A 6569-nucleotide genomic window follows, 5' to 3' on the forward strand; every position below is an offset into this window, starting at 1 on the left:
CCCCCAGTGGAGCCTGCTGCTGAGCAAAAACCCTAGCTATACCATTGCTGCAGCAGCGTGCCCAAGTACACACAAAGAGGCTCCAGGAAGAGGAGGCATCCAGTACACCGGGGAAAGAAGGAGGGCTGCTGCAGCAGCCACTGTGCTTTCGAAGAAAGCGCCAACCATGCTGATGCCCCCACTGGCAGGCTGGGCAGGGCAGGGCTGGCCAGGAGGATGGCAGGTGGAGCAGTCCCACTGCGCTCAGCATCCTGCCTCCTTTGCCAACTCACTGGCCACCCCACTCAGGCTTTCTCTCACCACAAGTGCTCCTTCACAACACCCATCTCTCTCCCTCTCTCTCTCTCTCTCTCTCTCTCTCTCTCTCTCTCTCTCTCTCTCTCCCCCCTCCCTTCTCTCCAAGCTCCATCGCCTGCCCCACCTTTGCTTTTTTCACGCTGTCAGTTGCTCCTTTGAAAAATCATCTCCTCTTCATACATTTATTTATTCTTCCTCCCCCCTCCCACTCCCCACTCAGTTCAATGCTGCAAGTGCTTGCTCAGAATGAATTTGGTGGGACTAAAGAAACCTGCATAGGATCGAAGGCATCGTGGCAAGGAGCATGTGCCTCTTATTCCATGCGCGCGCACACGCAAACACACTCCCACCATCATGCTAGTTTTATTTCAGTGAATTTGGGTTTCTCTCCTGCCCAGTTCTAATGAATAGGGTCAGGTTAACCTTACTAGCACTCAGTGAGGAAGGCAAGTCTGAGGGACTGCTGAAAGGTGAACCAGCAAGTTTTATGGATGAACAGGTACTTTTAAGTAGGTTCCAGGTTTCGTTTCTTTTCAGAACCATGATTCAGCCTTGAGGTACTTTTAAATAACAGAGTGCCTTAGACTTCAGACTCAGGAGCAAGTCTCATTAAATTCAATATGCCTTACATGGAATAGATATGTGTCGGATTGTACAAAAAGTTTTTCATCAAATCATATACAAGTGTAATGTAGTTCTTACCTGCTCATACACACGTTTACTCACAAGTAAATTCCACTGAGTTTAATGGGACTTGAAACATCCCTCAAACATCCAGGATTAGAACAATTTCCTAACTTGTCAGCAAATGTGTTCTCTTTTTGCTCTTCAAAATATGGCAACCTTTCTGTACCACAGAGAACTAGTAGGCTTTTTACTGACAGCAACACAGTAGCTCAACAATGGAAGAACCAGACTTAAATACCCATGGAGTATGGGGAAATAATATCTGGGATAGAGCAATACCTGAGTGTCTCATGAAACACAGAAGGGCAATTCAAGGCATAAGACAAAGAGACACCTTCCAAGAAATATAGACCCCTTTCTTTAACTACTTTAATGTCCAAAATCATGACCCTGTTATAGCCAGGGCCATCTTTACTCAGGCGTGAAAGCGGTGTGGTGCACCCGGGTGCCGAATTATGGGGGGCGCCAGGCTCCCGCCACTGAAACCACCTCAGCTCTTAACGATCTACCTGTTATGAAATAATAAATACTGTATTTTTCCATGTATTATTTAGACAACCTTTTTTTACCTCAATATTAAGTCTAAAATGGGGAGGGGGTCATCTTATACATGGGGTGTGCCTGGTTGGGACAAGTGTTACCGCAAGCAGGATAGTATCAGCAGCGATTGTCCACTGTGTATTGGCTGCTGCTGCGTCAATTGTGAGTGACATGCAGCTGCTTATCCTAATCAGGCAGACGATAGGCGGCAATGGAGGCATGCATGATTGCAAGGGGCGCTCCGGTGGGTGAGTCATTTTCGTGGCTGAGAGGATGGCTGCCTGTGGTGCAGAGGGGTGCCACCAGCTGCCTCTGCAGGAGCAGCAGCCGAGGCTGTCCCATGGGGAGAACCTGTGGGGTGTGGCAGGTGAGAGAGAACCCCCTCACAATCTCCTCCCTCTCTATGTGTGTGTCAGACTGTTTCTAAAATTCATTTCTTGGTGCATTGGCCGGGAAAACAGCATTCCCCGAGGACAAGGGATGTGGGTCCAAGGCGTCCCTGTGGTGAACAGCTCGGATTCGGTGTCAGCGGTTCCAGTGCACATCCTGCCAAGTTCGTGGGAGGAATTGCCACCCGTTCCTGAGTGGAGACACCACAAGGACCGGAGAATCAGCAACGGCCAAACGAAGGTACCTCGAGGAAAAAGGTAAAGCTCCACAGGGCATTTGTGGGAGCAGAGGGGTTTGATCAGCCCCCACCAGTAGGGCAATAAAGGTGCCACTGGTTTTGGTTCCGCCCAGTAGGAGCAGTAAAGGTGCTGCTGGGCCCCAGTCGAAGCCGTGAAGTGCTGCCGGTTGGTTTTTGGTAAAAGGGGGATTGGGGGGAGGTGCATGGGTTTCTGAATGTGCATGTGGGGACACTCTAGTGAATGTTTTGAGTACATGAGATGTTGGGGGTGCAGAGCCACCGGCGAAGTGTTGTGTGGTCTTTGGCAAGTCCGTACAGGCCACTAATAAGACTCAAAAAAAGGTGACTGATTGAGAAATAACACTAGGAGGATGGAGGGTCCCAGGGTCAAGGGAAATAAAAGCAGTAAAACAACTCCCATGACCCCATTACAGTGCTTCCTGGAAAAAATTGGAAAGACGCCACGAAAATCGAGGAGTGGGGATTTAAAAACTGAAGAAGAATAGACTCCAACACTTATGTGAAGTCGCCTGACCATCCCCATGGCTTCGGAAAAGTAGAACTGTGTTTACCCAAGCCAAACTGCAGAGGAGGGAGGAATAATTAGCCCCCCTCCACCCTATGCAGCAACTGCACCAAGGCTACCAGATCTGGGAATAAGTAGGGCTCCAAGGGCTGCTTCTCCGCCCGGTGCCCAGGCTAAGGATCCAAATGAGATTCCCTCCCTGCCCGCTGCCCCTCCACAACCCCCAAGCAAAAAGACTGTTGCAGCAAAGGCAAGTGAACAGACTGTTTCTCAATTCATGCAAGTAACAGGACATCAGCTTTTTTTTTTACTTGTGCCAGGCACTCGCAATAGCTTCGGGGGGGGGGGGGAATGGGATGTGAGGCATGTTTATCTCTTGGCTGATATCAGAAGGACACTGCTGCATTCTCGCCAACCAGCTACTCTGACCTGCTACTGCCTGGAGCCAATTAGGATTTACAGTCAAGCGACATAAACCCAGAAGGCCAAAGGTTACCCACCCCCCTGCCCCCAAGTACTAACCTGGAAAGTGACTTTCTTAAAATCAAGTGAATGCTTTCTGTAAACTTTGCCAAAAGTTTTTCTTTTTAAGGTGCTATTTTACTCTGAAGAAGGAGCCGCAGCGTAACATAGGATTTTTGAAACTTTGCCAGTGTGAAGGAACACATTGTTCTTCCTACAGACACTAGCAGATGAACTGCAACATGGCTTACAGGCCACAAAAGCTCTGAAAAAATAGAGCACATGAAAAAAGACTTTTAAAAATCTCAGCTTACCCCTTGCGAAGTTTCCTGCCAAGCATACCCTTTTGAGTTAATATATCTTACGTGCGAATGTTATCTATCAAATGTGCAGTGGCTCTACCGTGTTTTTCCCTCTTCTTTAACAGGTGAGCCTTTGCTTGAACACCTTGTGCCTTAGTCGAGCCTCTGCATCCCTATGAACCAGGTGATGAGGACCCAGATTGGACCCAGACACCGCTCCAGCCTACAGTCCCGATCATTCCAGGGGGATGCAATCCCGCTGCAATCGTACCTTCCCAGCCCAAACCATTACACCTGAGTCCACGCCAGGAACTTATCTTTTGGCTGCAATCTGACTGCATGCCTGACACGCTTGGTGTGGGCTTCAGAAGGGAGAGGTAGTGTATCTGCTCAAGAACATGATTACATGATTAGTATCCAGAAGTTGCCAGAATGCACTGAGGGTTGCAAGATGAAAGCATGTGATAAATTCTTGGATTGTAGGGCATGCAAAAGAGCAAAGATAAAAAGGTGCAGTTATCCCAGATCGGAGAGGGTAACCACAAGGCCTTTTGAGCTAGTGCATACAGACCTTTGTGGACCCATGCCAGGGCTGAGTCTGGGCGGAGCTAGGTTTGTGCTCACGTTGACAGATGGTTTTTCGAGGAACGGCTGGATCTTCTCGCTGAAACAGAAAAGCGAGGCAGCGCAACTGATCAAAGACTGGGTTGCGGCGGTGGAACTACAGTTTTCCACCAAGGTGCAGAGCTTTCAGAGCGACCGAGGTGGAGAGTTCACCGGGTCTGCTCTGCAGAGTTTCTTCCGCCAGAAGGGGATAAGTCACAGGTTGACGGTTGCTTTTTCTCCTCAGGAGAATGGCGTGGCGGAGCGCAGGAACAGAACGCTAGCTGAGGCAGCTGACGCTCTACTGTTTGACTCTGGTTTGCCTCAGAGCTTTTGGGCCGAAGCTTGAAAAGCTGCCAGCTTTACGTTGAATAGGTCCTATAGCTCTTTTCAAAGGGGACTGAGAATGACTCCTGCCCATCTGCCATCTTCTCCCCTGGGGCTGAGCCTACTCATGTAACAGCAGCTCCTCTTGGCACCCGGTCCTGAAGATGAGATACTCCCCAGCAAGCTTCACTGCCTCAAACGTTAGGCAGGAGCTCCAGCTGGCTTCTCCCACACACACAGGCACGACGTGGCAACAGCTTCCAAAGCTTGCCTAGCTCCCATAACCTGCCGAGATGAGATGGCACCCGGCACACTTCCCCTGTGCCGATGGACGCCTATGCCGATAGAAAAAAACTTGAGCTCTTAGCAGAGTTCTGCAGCGGCAGAAAATGTTGCCTTTTGTGTGGATAATAAATCAGACTGAACGCAGGCTTCTTGCTAATCTCTAACAGCCTTTAATGAGAAGAAAAACATCATAAATCAGTCCCGGCAAGAGAGCGGACATTCTTTCATCTCTCAGCCAAAAACGAAAGGAAACTCACACACGAAGAAAGATTCCTGTATGTGAACCAAACCACGCCTCAGAATTTGAGACGTCACACAGAACTGTTTAACCCTGTAAGTTCTGATTCTCCTCACAAGAGGGACAGTCAATTCACAGTGCGAAGCACCGGAATTAGCTCAGAGTGTAATATGAGCTGTACAGGAAGTGTTTGTCTCTCGACTGCTGGAGCTTGAAGAGAGCAGTCATGTTTTTTGTAACACTGCAAAGACAGAAATAAAGGCATGTAAATATGTTTCTGTCTATCTCTTTCCCCTGCCGGGGGGGGGGGGCAGGAAAGAGGGGGGTGTTCTTCTCACGCTGAGTAGAATCGCCTATCGCGACCTAGCCTGGATCTTGCTGGGGAATGCAGACAGGGAGGTCAACAGGAGATCAAGCCAGGTGCCTGGAGAGTTGCCAGTTACTACTGATATAGGCTTGAATTCCGACAGAGTGTTACTTGCCCTGTCTGAAGTCGGCAGAGTCTGGGCAGTTTAAGGCCAGAACCAAACTGTGAGGAGAATCAGAACTTACAGGGTTAAACAGTTCTGTGTGAAGTCTCACATTCTGAGGCGTGGTTTTGTTCACATACAGGAATCTTTCTTTGTGTGTGAGTTACTTTCGCTTTTAGCTGTTGAGCCGGAGAGGATGTCCGCTAGTCCTCCGGGCTGATTTATGATGTTTTTCTGTACCTAATTAAAGCCTTCCTTCTTAGATAGCAAGAAGCCTGGGAACAGACTTTGATTTATCACCCACACAAGGCACTAACCGCTGCTGCGAAACTCTGCTTGGAGCCAGGAAGAAAGCTTAAGGCTCACATTTGGCACAGGGAAGTGTGACGGACACCATTACATCTGGACATACGTTTCCAGAATGTGTGTCAGAGTGTCCAGACAGGCTTGGTGAAGTTGCAGTACTTCCCAAGCCAGAAGAACCTGGCAGATGGGTTCACAAAACCTTTGAGCTTCCAGCGTCATGGGGAGTTCTGTGAAGGTTTGGTTTTGGGGTAAGTGGTGATACTTACAAGCCCCCAGCAGCGCAGGACGAGAGGGAGTGTGAGGGGAATCAGAGCTTACAGGGTTTACAGCTCAGAGTCCTAGTGTCATCCTGCCTTTTCTGGGGAGGAGCTTTCTCCACTTCTGGAGAACCTGGTTTCTTTGTTCTGTCTGACTTTCGGTTCTTCGTGCCAGACACTGGCTGATTTATTACTGCTGTAAATAAACGCTGATAGAGTAGAATGTTAGCTCTACATGAGAGTAATGTTAGCTCTATATGAGAGTAAGGGTGCCAGAATTTCCAGTGATGAAGCCAAAGTTGTATTTGTGATTAATCTGCTAGAAGGAGACATCATGTGCTGGGTGGCCCCCATTCTCATTGCCTGGCATGCAGGGTTGTCCTTATGTGCCTTGTAAGGTAGTGGCGATGAAGTCTTGTGATCGATTATGCAGGGTGGAGCTTCCTTGCTCCACCCCCAATATTTTATTCAAGTTGGCACCCCTGCCAGATGAACGCCATGAAAAGAGCAGCACATGCTGCCAGTGCTGTGCCCACACTGATGTGGCCCCCAGTCTTGCCCCCTGCCAAGTTCTGAAGAAATCGAGAGCGGTTCACTGTGTTTCTTGCCCAATGTTAACTCTACATGAGAATAAGGGCATC

At 49.0% G+C, this 6569-nt stretch overlaps 1 long non-coding RNA gene across 1 annotated transcript; it reads left to right on the forward strand.

The window, feature by feature from the left end:
• The first annotated feature begins 1797 nt into the window (after positions 1 to 1797).
• LOC310685093 lies at positions 1798 to 3667 on the forward strand. Its single transcript, XR_014515063.1, has 3 exons — positions 1798 to 1891; positions 1986 to 2171; positions 3568 to 3667. It is a non-coding gene; the product is annotated as an uncharacterized lncRNA (long non-coding RNA).
• Positions 3668 to 6569: the final 2902 nt, after the last annotated feature.

Source organism: Podarcis tiliguerta, assembly GCF_965153285.1.
Source record: "Podarcis tiliguerta genome assembly, chromosome: 9".
Lineage (NCBI taxonomy): Eukaryota > Metazoa > Chordata > Lepidosauria > Squamata > Lacertidae > Podarcis > Podarcis tiliguerta.